The sequence below is a fragment of the Lagopus muta genome, chromosome 7 (genome assembly GCF_023343835.1).
Source record: "Lagopus muta isolate bLagMut1 chromosome 7, bLagMut1 primary, whole genome shotgun sequence".
Classification (NCBI taxonomy): domain Eukaryota; kingdom Metazoa; phylum Chordata; class Aves; order Galliformes; family Phasianidae; genus Lagopus; species Lagopus muta.
Window position 1 is genome coordinate 1,213,331 of NC_064439.1, and position 20,557 is coordinate 1,233,887.

The window sequence follows — 20,557 nt, forward strand, 5'->3', positions numbered from 1 at the left end:
ACAGTCTTGGTTAGTAACCAAGGACAATGCCCAGAGCATCTCTAAAAACGATGTTTTAAGGCCAGGGAGAGAAAAGGTCCGAAAGCTGTAGCTGTGAAATTTCAAGATCGTATCATTCCCATCATTCAGTTATCTAAATCACACCTGGATGAGGACATTTTAACCAGGAATGAGTTATCACCTTCCCCTCTACCGTGCTCAGTGTGACCACACTGCGTAAGTACCAAACCCAAGACCTGGCTGGAACCATCTGTGCTTCTGCATCCCTCTCTTGTTGCTATCAGACACGTGAAAGTTAATTGAATTTTCATCTCAGCAAACACTAAGAGGTGAGACCTGATTCAAACAGCCTGATTTTCATACTTAAGGGACAGAAAAGGCAATGGTGGTAATTTGGTCCAATTAGCTAAAGGAAAGAAACAAAAAGGAAGAAACAACATCAGCAAAGCAATATACCTTTACCAAACAGCAAAGAGGGACTAGTCAGGACCCAATGGCTTCCTGTTATAACTGAGCACAGAAAGAAAAAAGTAAGAAGGTGTTTCCCATTCAGTGTACTAACCAAGGGTTGATTTCTTTCTATAAAGAATAATCCAAACAGCACAAGGACGTTGTCAGGATAACATGATACCAAAAGGGTGCTCTGTATGACAGCAATCAAGACCTGAGAAACTGGTTGGACTAGCGAAGTTCAATGCCAAAATACTTGACAACCATAGGACTTATGATAATCACAGAGATGACTAGAATGGATATCTCAGTAGACAGAATGAACTTTAGCAGAAATAGAATTTGAGTCTGAGGTCGCCTTTGTAACTTTTACAATCATACATATGTGGAAGCTTCCTCTGTGGAGGGGTTCTGGTTCTGCAGAAGTCTTAAGAACTTGGCTGACAGTAATGACTGTCTGTGGCTTTAGATGTTCTTGGAAATTACTTTGAGGGAAGATGAAGGACATAAAGAATTGTTTAAAGTAAAATGTGGCACAGGAACGGTGGGGATTAGCTGATAAGGATTGTATGTTCTTTGATATTAGAAGTTTCCATGCACAGTTTCACTGAAATTTAGGAACATTATCCTAATGGGACAAACAGAGGAAGGAGAGAAAGAGCTAACTACTTGTAATACAGAGTTTTTATGTGTTTACTGAAGCAAGAATATTATATGGACAGTTGTGAACTAGATGTGGTAATGGAAGAGGCCATGCAGCTCACTTCATTTCCAAGAAACAGATGCCAACAAGACCAAATGTCCTGTTTGCACATGGGCTGTCTAAAATATTGCAAACTCTGTTCACATCTAAGCACATAGAAGCACATGAAATGAAAAATATCTCCCCTTTTTTTTTTTAATATTTGTGCTCCAGGGTTGATATGACTTAGGAGATTAGGGACAGGATATGGAAGATTTCAGAAGTCAGCCTTATGAGATCAGGTCCTAGTTCTCAGCATATGAAGAAGCTGTTTTTATGTTCAATAAAATTATGTAGATACCTCAGCCAGTTTTTGGGGTGAATACATAACAAAAGTCCTCCATGGTCCAATTTATTGCATTCAACAGGATCAGAATCCATTTTTCTTCAGTCAGCTCATGAATTTGAAATAAAGGAATCAGAACTGGAAGCAAGTTATAATTCATCCCATTGGAAAACCACGCTTGTGATCCCTATGCTGATCTTTTCTTTTATAGATTGCCAGTAGCTTTTAAGTTCAGTTTAATACAGCTGTAGCTCTGAAATTCTTTGTTCAGTGTGCCTGGGGGATTTCAACTTGCATTAGACTGCGCTGGCATTTGAGGCGAGAAAATACTCTTAAGATTTATTCCTATTTCCTGTATTCTACAAACCCTCTGCTGCCATCCTGGGAATTTTTCTACTCCTTGCAAATAACTTTTCTACTTCTGCTGTTTACTAGTAGGTGACATGCTATATTAATCCAATGTTTAAGAAAAGACAGAAGTAAAGCAATTTGGTCTGCCCTTTACAAAGTGGAGAGAGAGTTGTATGGTTCTTTTTTTCAGAATACTGAATATAAAAGATGAAGAACTTAGACTTCAGCCCTCCAAGCTCCTTGGAAGAAACACTGAAACTAGGAAGCTTGTTTCAATGGGTCCTATACATAGCCAGTTGTGAGAGTGGGGATATTGTTTTCATTGGATAATTATTTGTGTTGATGGACAGACATCTAGCTAAATATCTAGTGATACCTGGGTCCAGGTTTCCTCACTGTGTGTATAGAAAAGCTGAGTCTACGTGGTTGTGGACCATGTGTTGCTGTTGGGTACAGCACGTGCTGTTCGGGGCACTTGTATAGGCACCACAGCATTTGATTTTAGTGTGGCCCCTTAGACCCACAGTCCCAAAGTCCCTGTTGAGTATGGAGGAGAATGCAATGGCTTATGAAGGAGAAAATTAAAAGTATACTCTACTACCACTTAGGGCCATGCTAAGTTGAATACTTGTTGTTACTGATGCACAGTACAATCTGAATAACATGTTTTCCAGATGCACTGAAAATAACAACCTATTATATATCATGCTTTTCTTCCCTTGTTGACATTTAGTGTATTAAAAGCCAATCCGAATGATTATTAACATGTGTCATTGCATGCCATCTGTCCCTTGGCACTGATAACACAACAAAGGCTTATTATCTTATTATCTGCAGTACCTATCTTCATTTCCCCTCCCTTTTTTTTTTTTTTTTTTAATTTGTTTAAGGGATTCTCTTTTTAAGAACAATTTTCAGGCTTTAGTTCTCTAACATCTCATCTGGGTGGGAGATAGGAATATGCCTTTTCTTGGCCTTCACAGAACCCCAGTGGTTTGTGAAACCAATTGTATTTTCTTCTAAATCACAAGAACTAATCAGTCCATGACTACTGGAAGTCTTCCAAATACCAGTTAAAGCCCAGCCTGAAATATGTTACTTTTTTTCCACTTTGAAACCTTCAAAACAATGCAAGAAGTCTGCTTTCACTCTGTGTCCTCAACAAGGCCACGTATCACTGATGAATTTCTGCTTCTTATTTTCTAGGACTCCTTTTTGGTCTCTTTTCTCATACTCTGTTTCCCTGCATTGTCATCACAGAAAGTGCTATTGAGAATATTTTGCTGTAACAGCTTTTTATGGGCACATCTTAGGAAGCGAAGCAAAAGCCAAGAATCTGGTTTTCAACCTCTGTTATTTGTCACAGAGATAACAAAAATGGGGGAAAATATCATCTTTGCAAATGGAAGGTTTGGTTCCCAGACCACTTTTTTTATGACCATGCACGAGAGAGTCAAGAGACTGTTCTGCTATAATAGATGACTTAAAGCAGAGGGTAGGTTTGCTGTGTAGTGAGGAAGGACTTAGTATATATTATATAGTCTATGTTATTTTCATCATGTGATACTGCCATGAAGAAAACTTATCTGTGATTTAATATCTTTGAGTGTAGGTTTTGTTGTAGACCATGGCCTGTAGACCATGCCTCAAATATGCAATTGGTTGTGTATGGGAGGACTGCATTGGCAAGGAACACCTTTGAAGAATAATTTAGGCTTCAGTCAAGGGCCCAGGGCCAACTTGTTCACACCACAAGGAAGGTTAAGCACACAGGGGTTTGGAAAAGAACTGGGCCTTGTAGTAAAGTAACTGCATAAAAACCCATTCATTATGTCTATTTCTCAAATAATTGCTTACAGGACCACAAACACATTACAAGAAGGGTAGCCTTAAAACTCTGGCTGCTTTCTTCAAAACCCAACAATGCTTTTTTTTGCCTGTTTGTTATTCTTTCATATACTCCACCATAGATAGCTTAATTGTTTTCTTCACCTGGATCACTTCCATTTATTGTGCTGGGAAAATCTATGCTGGCAATTAGTAACACTTAGGGGTCTCAATCTGCTATTCTTACATTCTGCATTTTTTCCCATTTCAACAGAGTTATTGCTGATTTACAAGTGGGGAAACAGGGTTAAAATCAGACCCACAGCTTTTAGCTTCACATTTTCAGATGCTAAAGGAAAACGCAGCTGGAAACTCTAAGTTCACCGAGTTTATATCTAGCTGATTATTTTATTCTAATTTTAACCTGTGGTAAGAAAAAGAAAAGGAGACTGGATATTTTAAGTTTGCTCTGTGTTTGTTCTTATGAATAACTGGCATACAACTTTGCCAAATGGCACCATAAATCCACGATGGAAAACGTTATGCAGAACCTCTCATTTCTCTTCAGAGCAGATGCAGCTCCTTACAGGCAAGAACACTTGAAAACTGATGCAACTCAAAACTCAGGCACTTAGACTTATTATGTTTGACAAATAACAAATGATGCTGAATGTGCAGGAAATAGCAATATCATAATCCTAAAATACAGGCAGACAATCCACAGAAAGACAGATTTTTTTCCTTAATACTCACATATGACATATTATGCCTGGAACAACTGTTAGGAACTACATTACTCTAAATGTAAAATATCTTGGTGGGTAGACAAGAATGAATTTGGAGGAGCAGCAAAGACTATGAAAGGGCTAAGATCTACAGTAAAAACTCTTCTATAAAGAACTTTAAGCAGTGGTTGAAGGGCCTACAAGCAATATTAAAGTAATGAGTGAGGTTATGTGCAGCAGAGGAAAAGTGATTCTGCACTATTAATGCAGTGGAAGGTAATCAGAAAGATGGAACAGAACAGAAGGAGAAGTTAATTTAAGTGTAGTACACTGAAGAGCTTTATAGCAATGATATCTGTCACTTCTCAAACACTTTTCCATGAGCACTAAAAATAACTTCAAATGTAGAAGTGTAAGTCTAGGCTGGTCAGAGAAAATACTAGTGTAAGCAAGCACACAATAAATGTAAGCACTTAGAATAAGCTCACAATTGTCTGAAGTGAATGCACTTACTTTCTCAAAGTTTGGGTACAGGTGTTCTTTCAGGGAAGTTTCTTGAAACAAGAAATAAACTGACCCTTTCAATATGACTCTCTTAGTTTTGCATTTAATTGGAACAGTCCATAATGCTTGGCTGTTGAACAAAACCTAAGATACACTGGCAACACTTGCCTTGGAAGATCTCCAGACCTTCTGCTTCCAACAGTAAATTAATAAATGGTCCTGTGAAAGAATATGTGACAAACATACAACATTTTTCTTGCACGTCTGTTTTTATTTTTTTCTAGCTTTTATTTGCAGTCGTGCCTTACCAACAAAATAGAATATGATTCAAGCAGCATAATGTGAAGCAGGTTGTCTAGGAATACGAGCTAGGTCTCACCTCCTTTATTAAGACACCTCCATTTGGATGCTCTTACATCTACATGTCTACATGGAACTGTCCCATCTCCCACTAGACTGCCCAGCCTAACCAGAGAATAATTTATTTGATCAAATGTATGTATTTTCTACAGCATAGGCTTGAAAACACCTTAGGTTCCATTGGTTTTACTCAGCAATTCTGTTGCCTGCATGTGAGGCCTTTCGCCATTTGAAAGGGATCTATTCAGAAAGAATGGTCATGCAGGCAACCTGCAGATTTATGGACAGGCAACTGGTGATCATGAGAGAGAAGGAATATCAAATGTCCATGAAATAAAAATATGCCATCTTGATGCCAATATTAAGGTAGCTGAGTGTGTTAACTGAATGTAAGGGGCTTTTAGGCAGCTGGTTTATATGTAGGTCTGAGCATTGAGATTTTTGGATTTTCTCAGATGAATGTCATCAGAAATGGTCATTAATTAAAATTAAAACTCATGAAGTTTCTAGCAACTGCAAATATTTTGATGTACACAATACATTTTTGATGATTCTTTTGGGTTGCTTCCAACTGGAGATCTTCCATGATTCAACATACTGATTTTCTTCTTTTGAAAGAGTTTTTGAGATGTTCATTTTATGAGAAGATCTTGTCATGATCACTGGAGAAGTCTTTCAAAGGGAGATTTTAAGGCTACCAGTATCAGAACTATCAATTAATACAGAGAGACAATGAATTAAGGCATATTTCAGGCCACAGTTCCTCACTGCTATGTCTTTCCTAAAACACCACTCATGTAATACCTGGGAGGAACACGAGATGAAATGAGAGTCTGTGAGAAAATATTCCCTGGGCTTCTGGAAGTTATCAGTACTTTGAAATGTGTCCCCATATACAAACTACTGTGGGGTACATTGTTGATGTTACTGTCACAGAGGTTTGAACCATCTGTCATGGAGAAGAGTCTAACCATGAAAATGACTTATTGGCTGCTGTCTTACAGAGCTACACAGGATGCCTGTCTCACAACACAGCACAACCTTTTTTTTCTTTTTTTTCTGGTTGTTTTGAGCTTTATGGACTTCACAATGAAAGTCATTTTCCAAGAGAGAAGTGTGGAGTCTCTGTCCTTAGTGAGGTTCAAAAGCTGTGTGTGCATGGTACTGGGCAGTGGAGGGAGTTGAATCAGATGACTTGCTATCAACCTCAGTCATTCTATGGTTCTGTGGAGAGGCAGATGGAGAACAACAAAAATGTTGTCTAAAAAGAGTGAGATGAGGAATCTGGGGAAAAAGGTGACTTCCAGTAGGTCCTCAGATAAAGAAAGTTGAAGGAAAGTTCAAGTGTGCACAGCAAGATAAGGTTGCATGGGTCAAGACTGGAAGGAGAAGATAGAAAATGAAAACCCAAATAAGACCTTCCCTTTTGTGGTTGGACAGAAGACATCATTTCCACTAATATATATACTGAGGAAAGGGTGGATGGCTAATGAGATGGAAATTTATGTACTCCCTATGAAAATTTGCAGCTTATCCTTAGCTCCTCAAAGGGAGGTGAAGGGAGGAAGCCAAATCGAGCAGGCTGAGATTTCAATGTACAGCTCTGTGTGCCACCTGCACAGATGTGGCAGCTGGAAAATGGGAATATGCAGAGTTACGATGCAGAAAGGGAGACGTTAGGTAAATGCTGGTGTGAGTCACTCTTACACACCATTAATTACATTTCCAACACTGGCACAAGACTCTGCCAGTCGTGTGTGTTTGTTAAGGTGGAAAGCACTAACGCAAGTCTGCTTGTGTTTGTCAGAGAGCCTTCCCAAGGGAAAGAGGAGATTCCTTATGGCCAAGCTACATATCATTGCTTTCTGCTAAGACAAATGGTATTGGACAAATGTTCACTGGGTGTGATGTAAAACCTAGGACTCAACTTGCCTTTAACCCTCTGAAAATGAAGGAGAAGCTTCCTCTATAGGAAGAGGCTGGTACTTCCAGCGATCAGCTTTTCTCCTCTCTTTTGGACACTGCTCTGCACAGAGTGCACTGACCCTGACCACCTTGGTACTTGTTGTCAGAAAAGGGGACTGTCTTACACCAGAGCATTCTAACTTCCCACACACCATTATCTAGCCACTTAAGCTAGGAAAATTTACCGTATCTTTGGGTAGCTGAGATATCCACATAAAGTTGGAAGATAAAACGGGGAAAGTGCAAGAGGTTGAAGAGACCTATACATGATGTTGTACTTAGGGACACAGATTAGTGGGGAAATACTAGTAGTAGATGGATGGCTGCATTGGATGATCTGGGAGATCTTTTCCAACCTTGGTGATTCTATGGTTCTATGATTTCTGGCAGAGCTGCCTAAGTCTGAGAAAGAGAGATGACAGTGCATGAAGTGGTGCCACATACCTTGGGATGGCACCAAGTACTGCTCCAATACCAGTTCCCCAGTGTCCTCTCACTGTGCTGACTAAATTCATTGGGCAGTATGAGTAACATGTTCTTTTTTTGCTATTGTAAACCTGCTGATCCACAACCATTTTATACCCCCAAGTCCACTGAAGAATCCATGACAATGCCAGAGATCTGTTGGTTTTCTCCCTTCCACCTCTATAAGTTGGGCATACAAATGTTCTTGGATGCCCCATCTGCTGTTGATGGAAAGCGTGTGCAGAAAATACATTGGAGAAACTGTTCAAGAAAATGTTATTCAACAGGAATCATTATTTATGTGATACTGCCAAAGACAGCAAGATTTTAAGTAATTGGTTGTGTATAAATTCTTTGGACAATTAGAACCAAAATGTACACATCACTGTGCAGGCAAAAATTCCTGTATGTTTTTCATTTAGGACTTGGTACTGTATGTTTTTCTCCTCTTCTTGTGAGCATCTATGTTGGAAAAGTCAATGCAAATGAATCTTTAGAGAATCAGAAAGAAGTGATAAACTGGTTGGCATACACTCAGTAGGTATCAGGCAGATTTATAAATGCCTCCAGATCTTGGTAAGAAAGACAGATTATCTTTAATAAAAATGCACTATAAAACCCGAATCAAGACAGTTATCTTTTTTCCAGATAGGAAAATGAAAGACCCTACATCAAGATCATATGGCCAGTGGAAGAGACGTTTTAGAAAGTGATTTTTCATATTAACCAATGACTTTGCATCATCTATTTTCCCAGACAGCCTTGAGGTCCCCAGAGCTTCAGGAGGGCACCGAAGAGATAATGTGAGAGATGATATGCAGATGACAGCAATATCCAGACAGGCAGTCTGGAAGAAAAGAGTGCAGGTTTTACGTGTAGAAGGAGGGAAATTTGTCTGACAAATGGCATCAGTAGTTGTCTCAACATAAACTATTACAAAAGAAAATACCTATGTAACTTTTATTTGTGCAGTAGATTCTGGGAGGAGACCTGGATTCCATAAACTACATCAGTTGAAACATTTGTAAAATAATATATCTAGCACTGGAGACCACCTTTCAGGGAAAACATCCAAACACTGGAGTTAGATCAAAGGAGAGCTGCAAATGCAACCCAGAGTAGGAAAATAAATCTCTCAGTGTGAAGCCTAATAAGCTTAACTTTTTCAGATCGCTGTATGGAAGGCTAAGGCATAATGCCATTTAATGAAAAAAGCTTCTGGTTCACCACCAGTCCCAATGGCTCCACCTGGAAATATCTTGCCCATCCCTGGGATAATGGAGAAATCTTGTAGCAGGTTTCATATGTGGCTCTCTGGTAGATGAAAGGGACTGAACTAGATAATATTGGAGTTCTTTTCCAACCTTGGTTATTCTGAGATTCAACGCCCTTAAGTATTTACATTTTGAGATAGGGTGGGGCACCAGAATTTTCTATCCAAAACCTACATATTTTTGCATGTACAGGCTGTCCAGATGGCAGCCCATTATTCCTTGAGATCTACTCGGCATCCTTCTTTCTGTGTCCACAAAGCATCCCTAACAAGTCTTTCTAATTACTCTTTAGGAGTGAAAGAGAGAAAATGTGAACAAAATAATGCAAACTGTCAGTCCATTGGAAAGCATCTGCAATATTATGCACTCTATTGATGTAAAATTGTGCAGTTTGCATCATTACTGTGTGCTTCCAGGCCCATTCCAGTCTTCTTACGCAGTGCAGGGGAGAGAGGAAGGAAGACAGAATGTGATATTGTTTCACAGAATCACAGAATTGTAGGGGTTGGAAGGGACCTCCAGAGATCATCGAGTCCAACCCCCCTGCCAAAGCAGGTTCCCTACAGCAGGTAGCACAGGTAGGCATCCAGGCAGGTCCCGAACGTCTCCAGAGAAGGAGACTCCACCACCTCCCTGGGCAGCCTGTTCCAGTGCTCCGCCACCCTCACTGTAAAGAAGTTCCTGCGCATGTCTGTGCGGAACTTCCTATGCTCCAGTTTCCAGCCGTTTCCCCTTGTCCTGTCTCCACTCACCACTGAAAAGAGTCTGGCCTCGCCATTCTGCCCCCCACACCTTAGATATTTATAGACCTGGATCAGGTCCCCTCTCAGTCTCCTTTTCTCCCGGCTGAACAGACCCAGTTCACTCAGCCTTTCCTCATAGCAGAGATGCTCCAGGCCCTTCACCATCTTCGTGGCCCTCCGCTGGACTCTTTCCAAGAGATCCCTGTCTTTTTTGTACTGGGGAGCCCAGAACTGGACGCAGTACTCCAGATGAGGTCTTACCAGGGCAGAGTAGAGGGGGAGGATCACCTCCTTTGACCTGCTGGCCACGCTCTTTTTAATGCACCCCAGTAAGCCATTGGCCTTTTTGGCCACAAGGGCACACTGCTGGCTCATGGCCAACCTGTCGTCCACCAGGACACCCAGGTCCCTTTCCGCAGAGCTCCCCTCCAGCAGCTCATCCCCCAACCTGTACTGGTGCATGCAATTATTCCTCCCCAGATGCAAGACTCTACACTTGCTTTTGTTAAACCTCATCCGGTTTCTTTCTGCCCAGTTTGTAAATATTATATTAATTACTTTGACTTATGGTCTCTGTCGGTACCAGTCCCTGTCATGGTGTGTCAGGCAGAGAAGGAAACGGCTGTTTTACACCATTGCAACTTATTGTCAAGAACATCCAGAATTATGAAGATGATTTAATGATCTTTACAAAGACAGAGAGCATTGGAGATCCAATCTATGGTTGGTCCTTATAGCTAGATGGCACTAAGAGGGCTGCACTCTGCAAAGCAGGGTCAGTTCTCAGAGGGTCAGAAATCAAGCTTTAAGCTTATGTTTGAAGCAACACAGGAACTTTTCCATGTGGGTGGAAAAGGTCTTAGTGAGCTTTTCATTTTAAGAGCAGTTATTCAGCAAAAACTGCTGAGCTTCAACTGGCATTCACATCTCAAATAGTGCAACGATGCCCCTGGCCAAAACTCCACCTGTATGTGCAAGCAACAGTGCCCAGGTGTTTCTTTTTTGTTTATTTCCATTGTGGTTCATTCTATCAGAAGACTTTTAATGCCTCCTAGAACTCAGCTTTACTTCTCTGAAAGGACCTGGAATATAATTTAAACATTTTTTTCTTTTCAATTTTTTTCAGTTGTGCATCTCAAACTATTTTTGTGGCAACTCGTCATCTTTTTTGGGCAAACTTTCAAAATCATAGAACCAAAGAGTCATAGAATGAATGGGTTGGGAGGAACGTAAAGATCTTCTAGTTCCAAACCCCTGCTATGGGCAGACTGCACAAGGATGTTTTTGTGCTCTATGATGGTCCATATAAATATTCAGGTTATATGCATTTTACAATTACCACTGTATGAAATAATTCATCTCTTTCTCCCCATTTATCACAGAATCACAGAATCACAAGGTTGGAAACGACCTGCAAGATCATCTAGTCCAATGTTAATGGAGTGAAGTCCAGCTGGAGACCTGTTACAAGTGGTGTCCCCCAGGGGTCGGTACTGGGGCCCATCCTGTTTAATATCTTCATTGACGACTTAGATGAAAGGATTGAGTGTACCCTGAGTAAGTTTGCAGATGACACCAAGTTGGGAGGTTGTGTCGATCTGCCTGAGGGCAGGGAGGCCCTGCAGAGGGATCTAGATAAGCTGGATCGCTGGGCTGAGATGAATGGGATGAGGTTTAACAAGGCCAAGTGTTGGGTTCTGCACTTTGGCCACAACAACCCCAGGCAGCGTTACAGGCCTGGGGATGAGTGGTTGGATGATTGTGAAGAGGAAAGGGACCTGGGGGTGTTGGTTGATGCTCGGCTGAACATGAGCCAACAGTGTGCCCAGGTGGCCAAGAGGGCCAATGGCATCCTGGCCTGCATTAGAAATGGTGTGGCCAGCAGAGCAGGGAGGTGAGCATCCCCTGTACTCAGCACTGGTGAGGCCGCACCTCGAGTGCTGTGTTCAGTTTTGGGCCCCTCACTACAGGAAAGACAAGAAAGATCTATTTTGATTGTTTTAATTTTCTACTTTTTTTTTTTTTGTGGGATCCCAAGCTGTAGTGATGGTCAGATGTTTGCCATGATCGTTATCATGTAGTGAGAGAGTTGAAGGTTACTCACAATATTTATTTCACTTTTAATTAATTGGCTCCAATGTTGATGGCTTTGCTGGTGTCATCGTGTTCTCATTTAGAGATAACACAAGACATATCAAAGGATTACACTCCTGACATATGAAGTTGGCTTCAGATGAACAAGATTTTCAAACCTGGAAAGAAAGAGCGAGTCTGTTTGTTAAAAATGAGGAAGAAAAAAAAAGAAAAGACAAAAGGTGAAAGAGAAAGGGGGATTTGCTCAAGAAGGGAAATGGCTGTGTGCAGATTTCACCAACTGCTGTTCATCCAGCCTATCCAAAAATGGGAGCTTCAGAAATTGGCACCTTCACTTAAATGAGAAGACAGTGGATAGGAGAACTTCAGCACAAGAGGTGCCTTAGGAGCTGATGTCAGTGAGCACAATGAGTATAGAATCATAGAGTCACGCAATGGTTTGGGTTGAAAGCGTGAGCAGTGCTATGACAGCTGTGCCAGAGACAACTCCTTGTGCAGCCACTTAAGAATACAGAAATATTTAATGCTATGCAGTTTCTCAATCTGAAATATTCACTGGTGAGATTGATTGCCTGATTTAAGCCTCTTCCGAGTTAAGCACAGAGTTTGAATCGATCATCTGAAGTCCATCTACAGCCAGTGAAGGAAGACCAACACCTTCTGGAAGTGGTTTGTGTCATCCTGCTCTATGGCAGAGGAAAGGTGGAACCTCCTGAAGGTGGAGGTCATTACATTTCCTCTTAATCCACCCTACTGACCCTTCAGACCTTTCATGTACAGATCACAAGGGGATTTTCAGGATGACTGTTACAGAGCAAATGGTCATTACCTCTCTTGCCATGACTGTGCAAATGCAAACGTAACTGAATGCAAGCAGTTTGAGGCTCTATGGAAAAACCTCAAATCTTACCCCAAAGACTACCAAATGCTTTGCCTACATGTGCCCCTGTACTTGGAACTTATAGATCTATAGAACTGCTGAACAAGGCTCCTGAGACTCCATAGACTTACTGTTTGTGCTGGTTGATCAGATGGCTGTAAGTACTGTTTCCTGCTGAAAAACGAGCAACAGAAAACTGAATCAGTCTGTAACACTGCATGTCCACGGGACCATAATCTATTTCCAGTTCTAACATATGTCATTAGAACAGACCATGTTGGCAGATCTTACTACTTTCCTAGGGCCACGCTGCTCTTTGCTTGTTCAGGGAGCAATATGGTACATCCTGATAATACTTTCTGACACAAACAAACTTGAAGTGAAAAATCTGGTCAACACTGGTTAGCGGTGTCCCTGGTGTCATGCTTCCCTAGTGGTTGTGTAAAGATGTTCATTGAGCCAAGTGCCAAAAAATGTGTTTCTTTCCACTGGGTGTAAAGGAAACACGTACAACTGACGTAAGGCTAGCTCTCTGAAGTCAAATGAATCTCACAGTTGTTAAGGATTTTCTATTGTTTTAAGGCTTATGCATGGGTAAGTTGTGATAGATGTGTCATCTCTTGGTGTAAATCAAACTTTGAGTTTTCTGCTCCCATAAACAAGTGAGGGAAACATCATAGAAATTAGGAAACTGCAATAAGTGTGTAACTTCTGGAAAACTACGTTTGAGATGCAGATATCAGTGACTGATTGCCAAAACTGAGCATGTTTACTGCAATCATTTCTTCCAGGCTCTTGTTCTGTTGTGATGCTGTTTAGTTGTTTTCTGTCTTCAATTGTGGAGCAGTGAGCAGGTGTTGAATTTGCAAGCATTATTCAGTTATAAGATGTGGCAGTAATCTGGAGGTGCACAATTAGAGTTTGAGGTGAATCTTCTGGATTGTCAAACTGGTCTGATGTACAACGGATGCTTTCCTAGAGAGAAAATGCAAGCATTATAACTGTATGAATAAACAATATTGAAGAACTATGTTTACAGATAAAGAAAAACATATAAAACCAAATACGTGGGGCTGTAAGCAGATCAGTTGTCCAAACAAACTGCTTCAGGAGGAGCGTTATAAGTGTTAACTGGAGATGGAGGAAAAACTGAATGATCTCCTAAATCTCTGCATTAACTAAGGTGTTCTGACACAGCCCTCTGCAAGGCATACCAGCTCTCTGCCTATGGACACTGTGTTTTGTTGCTTTATTTCTGCAGCCTGTGCTAAGGTGGTGAAAGACTCTGCTGCTGCAGTGGGATCCCATAGATTTGACACCTCCCGATGAACTTCACCCACTGCTGCTGCGTGATAACCCTGACAAAGTTCACCTCAAGGGTTTTTCCTGCTTGGGAATTGGGTCGGAAATTTCATCTCAAGGTCTACATTTTATTTTCACATCATCTCAACAACCAATGCCCTATAACTCTTGGCAGCTATAAAAGAAATGCGTGATCACAAAGCAGCCTCTGATGCTGAATCAGCATCTCAGACAGTGCCAAAGACAAGCTGTGAGCTGAGCAGCTGAGCTGTGGTGAAACAGACCATAGAGGAGCAAGTAACAGTGGAATCTGGGTAACAAAATCATGAAAATGTGTCTAAAACCTTCCTGCCTCAAAACTACTAACACAGCAACAAACTAATCGGCGTTGCTCCATTGCTGATCTCAATGGCAGCTCCTGGCAGTGGAAGACTGGATGAGATTTTCACTACAAACAAGTGAACGGTGATCCATACTGAAAAGTTTCCTACTGCATTAACAATGGTTTATTCACCTCCTGTGTTTGTAATGAGCTACTGAGGCTTTCATTAGTGCACTCACTGGTGTGTCATGCCCGGTATTCCTGGCAGATTTTATGTAACACAATGTGCAGGGCAAAAAAAGAAAAGAAAAAAAAAGAAGTTGGTCAACCTCCCAGTGATGCAGTGGGTGCAGGAAACTCAACAGCACAATTGTTGCTAAATATGTTTGCTTAGAAAAAGAATAATGCTTGGAGTTTAACCCTCAGCTCGGTGGCATTTTCTAGGATTGCCAGAGAAACAGGTCATTCTACAAGGTAGTACATGTGTGAGAAGGACAAGATTTTATTCTGCACTGAGGCAAAGGACTCATGCTCCCCTTTCTGGCAAAAATGTCTTGTTCCTAAAGTACATTAATGCTTGCTAGTCTAAAAGGGATATTGGGATGTTAATGCTACAGCAAGTTGCTTGCTGCTGAGAGCAGAGCGTGTAGGTCTGTCCCTAGCATAAGCTGGGGGAGAGGAAATGCCTATTTTGGAAGTCGCCATCGGACTGGATGAAAATCACCTCAGCCATTCCCTCTCTCTAAATCTTCACGCTGTGCAGGTGGTGTGAAAGGATCACCACCCCCAGTGCCTCCCCTTCTGCAGGGGCTGGAAGGTGTCAGAGAATCAGGGTGAAAAGAAATCTGGTTCCTGATGCAGGCTTGTTCAGTGATTGTCTGGGAAATTCCCTTTTGTCTCCCAGTTGGAAGATGGTCGTCTCTGCTATTTCATGTCACAGAAGTGTCAAAAAAGGACACTGACACAATCGCCAGCTCTACAGCCCTCATGAGCGTACAGATGGGGTTTCCAGAGAAAGGTAAATGTTTATTTTGGAGCTAGACAGCCTGGGAACCCCAAATACTTCTGTGAATGGAGCCAATGGAGTGTAGACATTTAAAGCCAAGCAATGTGATTGCATCCTGACCATGCCCACACCCTGCATGAACTGAGAGGCAGCCAAAGGACGCCAGCTTGGGTGGAGATGTTATCATGGCAGACATCCACAGTGAGGGCAGATAAATGCCATCCCTGGGATTTCCATGTACTTGTAGTGAAAAAGTTTGCTGTGCCAACACATTAGCTGCTGCATTTTTTGCTTTGTCAGGAAGCAAATAGCATCTTCTCCTCTCATAGGAGAGAACAACTGCGAATGAAAGTTGACACTCCTGAGTGATTTTCTCTTTTGGGTGCCTTAGATACAGCTTTCAAGAGGAAACCATTGTCTCATTGCTATCATCTCTGTCTATAAATCTGGACAAAATTGGGCATTGATGTAAATATGTTTACCTCTTCTCATATTGCATTTCCTCCATTATTCATTTTCCCTTTGTGTATTCACACAATGATTGTATTGATGTATTCACACAATGTGATGTGATATGATTTCTCTTTACTCTCACATCTCAGAGCGAGGAAAGAAAAGAAAAATGAAAAGAAGGAGCAGAAACAGGGAAGTTTTGCAGTAAGGGATGTGCAGATTTATTTATTTTTTCCTAAGAAAGGGAAAAGCATGGACGGTCATTAGAACCTGCTTTGATTTCTCTGAATTGTAAAATACCCAAATTAAAACAAATTGTGTGGACATCGTGCCTTGGAATCTTGCTTGTTATGTGGTGATGCACCATCTCAGTTCCTGGCACACTGGGTGATTCATGTGGTTCATAAATAACCACTGATCCTACTGAAAGAGTTCCTGAGAACTCAGATCCAGCTCCACAAAGGGGATGAGCTGGGCAGCTCAATAAGAGGATATTGCAGACTCAGACTTTAATGCAAAGGGAACCATCATCCCAAAAGTGGGGAGGGGGATTCCCAGCACTCAGAATATGGAGCAAGCGGGTGCTCAGAGCAGCTGACAGCACATGCTGAGGAAGGGGATGTGTCTGAGATATTTCTTCTTTCCTAGATTTAGGAAATCAGGACAGATTCTCCTCCTAACCAGAGAGTGGAGTTCAAGAAGCAGCTCCTGAATATTGGTGTAAAACTATAGATGCCAGTGTCATTCTCATAGGAAACTTTGTCTTCTGAGTTCCAACTTTCTCTACGGAGAGCACTGAACAGAATATATGGGAAGACATTTTCGTTCCATCCAGAAGTGTGCGAAATGTGGGAGACTGACTTTTACAAGGGCAGATAGTGACAGGACAAGGGGAAGTAGTCTTAAACAAAAAGAGATATAGATTAGATGTTAGGAATTTTTTTATTCAAGTTCTGAGTCAGTGGAACAGGTTGCCCAGAGAAGAGTGGATGCCCCATCCCTGGAAGGTGCCCAAGGTCATGGATGGGGCCCTGGGCAGCCTGAGCTGGTGGGGGGCAGCCAGCCCATCGCAGGGGTTTGGAACTGGATGAGCTTTGAGGTCCCTTCCAACTTGACCATTCTGTGATTCTGTATTGGAACACAAATGCACAGACCTTCCAGCCTGGCTTTGATTTTCTCCAGAGTGGGAAGAAAGTCAGTGATGCCTCAGGGGCATAAAAATCTATGTGCAGAACAGAGGAATTGCTCTTGCCTCCAAGACTGCGAACAATATAGTTGTCCTAGCAATTGCTAGTGGCCTCCTAGTATGCCAGCAGAGGTAGAGGTTATGAATTTTTTCCCAAGGGCAGAGTAACAGTAGTTTGCTAAAGTTCCTCTGGTCTCTCTGGTTGTTTTGCCTCTGGACCAACATGCATTCCCTCTGCCCTTCAACTTTGACTGTTCTTTCACCTAAGTGGAAAATTCCCAGAGAGGTCCTTCAAGCCAAGACCAAATTTGCAGTCACTGACATTTGTTTCTTGTTCAAATAGTAGAGAGATCCTGCACAACCCGACTTGTGGGAGCACAGAACAAAGCCTACCACTTAACCAACAAGTACATTTGTTTTCTGGCTGAAATGTTAAGTGAGGATTGTGCTACAGCCCTTTAGAGCCTGATTTGTTTCAGACAACAGATGAGTTGGCCCTGGGATCTTGGTGATTAAATTTCCATTTCTGTGACCTTGATTTTTTGCTAAACTCTCTCAACTAATGTTGAGAGTACACTGATTTAAATCATCTGTGAAGAATCACTCATCAGCTCAGAAGCTACTTTGTCCCTCTTGTTCCCATCAGATATGTTCTTCACTGCCTGTCTTAAACACTTACATAAGGTTGGCAATCATCTCTATTTCTAGACACATAATTCCAGAAAACCCAAACTCTACCTCCATGCATAATTTGGCACAGAAGCTTTAAGTCATGCCTATAAAAACTTTCTGCGCTCACCCCAGATCACCTGATACTACAGACAGTGGATTTTGCCCTTTTTTGCTTTGTGGTGGTTTATGGACACCGAGTAGATGGCCCTTGGCCAAGGGTTGGGATATTTTCTGTTAGCCTGAGTAAGATGGAGTGGAGATCATTTTGTAGCAAAGGGGATATTGTGAGTTGGGGCTGATTAGATCTGTGTGGTGGAGGGCACTTCTGAGCAGGCACTGTCCTGGGATTAGCCATGGTGCCATTGGACTGCAGGCATGACTTGGGTTAAATCTTCCACTGATGAGTTGCTGCTCCACTCTTGCCTTCTCTCTTCTCTTTCCTACTATGCTTACATTGTTGATTTAACTTATTGTCTCTGCTGATTCCCTCAATTTTATGTGCAGAATACTTGTTCTTTTGCCTCTATCTCCCCTTGGTGGCTCATCTATACATACAAGACAATGTCTGCTGCATGTCTTCACATAGTACTTGTATCACCACCATGTCAGCAATTAGTTAACAAGACAGCAGTGATGATCATGACATCATTCACATCAGGTAAGACTGGCTAACAGCTCCCCAGATGTTTATATTCCATGTTTATATATAACAGTTTCTATTTTGTTTCAGCTCATTAATATATATTTATAAATATATTTATTGTTTCTAAGTCTGTATGACAGTGTTAGTCATTAATTGTCTTCTGGTGGCATTCCAAGATATGAAATGAGGGGTGGGCAGAATCTACAAAGAGATCTTGATGAGTCCCAGGAGGAAAATAAATTAACTAACTCTAAAGGAGGGCAGCCAATTTATTGCTCTTGAGGAGCACTGAGTTTGTGCATTACCCACATATGCCAAAGCTATCTCACAAAAAACTGAAGGTCTTGCTTGCTCTGTACCCCATCTCTGTTACTGGACTCCCAGGGATACCTAGGGGAGACTGAATGAATCAAACAGGCGTCTGCAACACTTCCCCAGACCATTTTCCTGGCTTCTAGTAATTTTCCTTTGAGGGATTCCTTCTCACCTTATCAGTACGGGGACAGAGGTTGTTTGGTCATCCAGACCCTAATTGTAGGAAGAAGTGAGTAAAGAGGGAGCTTCCTGTGGACACAGTGAATGGGATGGGCAGCTCCATCCCACAGGTGCCAATTTGGGACGCATGGAAAGTACTTGCTCTTGTAAACTATTCATAGAGCTCTTCTTTCCCGGAGGTGTGTGATGTATGCCTTGGGCATCTGGCGGTAGGGCCAGGGAAACTGGTCACGTATGATCTTCAGGTCTTGGGAACAGTTTGCAAAACAGTAAACAAAAAAGTTCTGCTGAAGGGAATACAACCAGCCTCAACATTTTCATCTTAAAATTCCACCGTGAAATTTGTCTAAATTTGAATTTTGATTCGTCTGTCACCTTATGCCTCATTGCAGTTCCACTGTAATTAGAAGGATGAAGCCAATAATTAATTTGTCCCTATTTCATTGTTCCTCCTCCCCTTTTTCTTTTTCTTTTTCTTTTTCTTTTTCTTTTTCTTTTTCTTTTTCTTTTTCTTTTTCTTTTTCTTTTTCTTTTTCTTTTTCTTTTTCTTTTTCTTTTTCTTTTTCTTTTTCTTTTTCTTTTTCTTTTCCTTTTCCTTTTCCTTTTCCTTTTCCTTTTCCTTTTCCTTTTCCTTTTCCTTTTCCTTTTCCTTTTCCTTTTCCTTTTTCCTTTTCTTTTTCCTTTTCTTTTTCTTTTCCCTTTTCTTTTTCTTTTTCTTTTTCTTTTTCTTTTGGAGGGAGGGGGGGATTTGTGCAGTGCTGTTGTGTAAGCACATTATTATAAAACAGAACAACAACTTATTCAGAAAATCAAAAACATCTGAAGACTAGAAAGAATAAGGACATGGGGACAATGGCTGAGGATATCCAGATTTTTGGTCAAACAGAGCTCTGCCTTAAATCTGAATCATCTTCAGAAAGATGAATAGGCTTTAAAAAAGTCACCTGTCAATTATCTAATGCTATCCAGCTGTGTATTTGGTTTTATTCCTATAGTGACACATTAATTGATTTAAGTGCAATTTAGAAGTCGGCAGCGGCACATCGAGGGAAGAAGAAGAGAAAGGAGGAGGCGGAGCGGTGGGATGATTTTAAGCGTTCTTCTTTCAAGACTTGTGCCTGGGGATTTTGTTTCTGCTTCTGGATCGACTGCTGCACAGCTGTAAGTCCGAGGAAGCCCCCTGGCTTACAGAATGAGCTGTCAGCAGCCGCTCAACCTGCAGCGTTCTGAGAGCACAAGGGTTAATCCGAGGCATGCACACACGTCCTGCCGCGATAACGCCCCGAGCGATGAGACCTTTTGCTCCAGAGGATATTCTGCCTCTGTCGGGTGATTCATTTTGTCTGCAAAATCAAGCATGTAATGCCTCTTCTCCCTTGCGCTCCCCTTCCGTCCCTGTTTCAGTCTCCCCGGTGACAGCTGATGTTCCGCTGTGCTTTCACTGCAGGACCCTGAGCAGCTGCTTTGCGCTGTTTGGGAAACCCTGAGATTAGGTAAATTAAATAATAATAATAAAAATAAATATATCCCTCAGCACCCAAATCATGGCTATGGGAAGCTTCCCTTTGCTGCCGTGTCTGGTCCGATTTACACAGCGGTCACGGAGGTGGGGAGCGAGCCCTGCCTCAGCCGACTCAGATCAGTGCACGTTGTTCTCTGTCTGTCCGTCCGTGGTCAGGATGGCCAAAACGCACCCGGTCCCCAGGGTGCCAGCAGGAGAGACTTGTCTATCTGTTTTCAAGTGAAACAGGGATCTTTCCATCTCTAGAGCGCGGATTTAGTTGTCAGCTCTGTTTACTATTGCTGGATGTC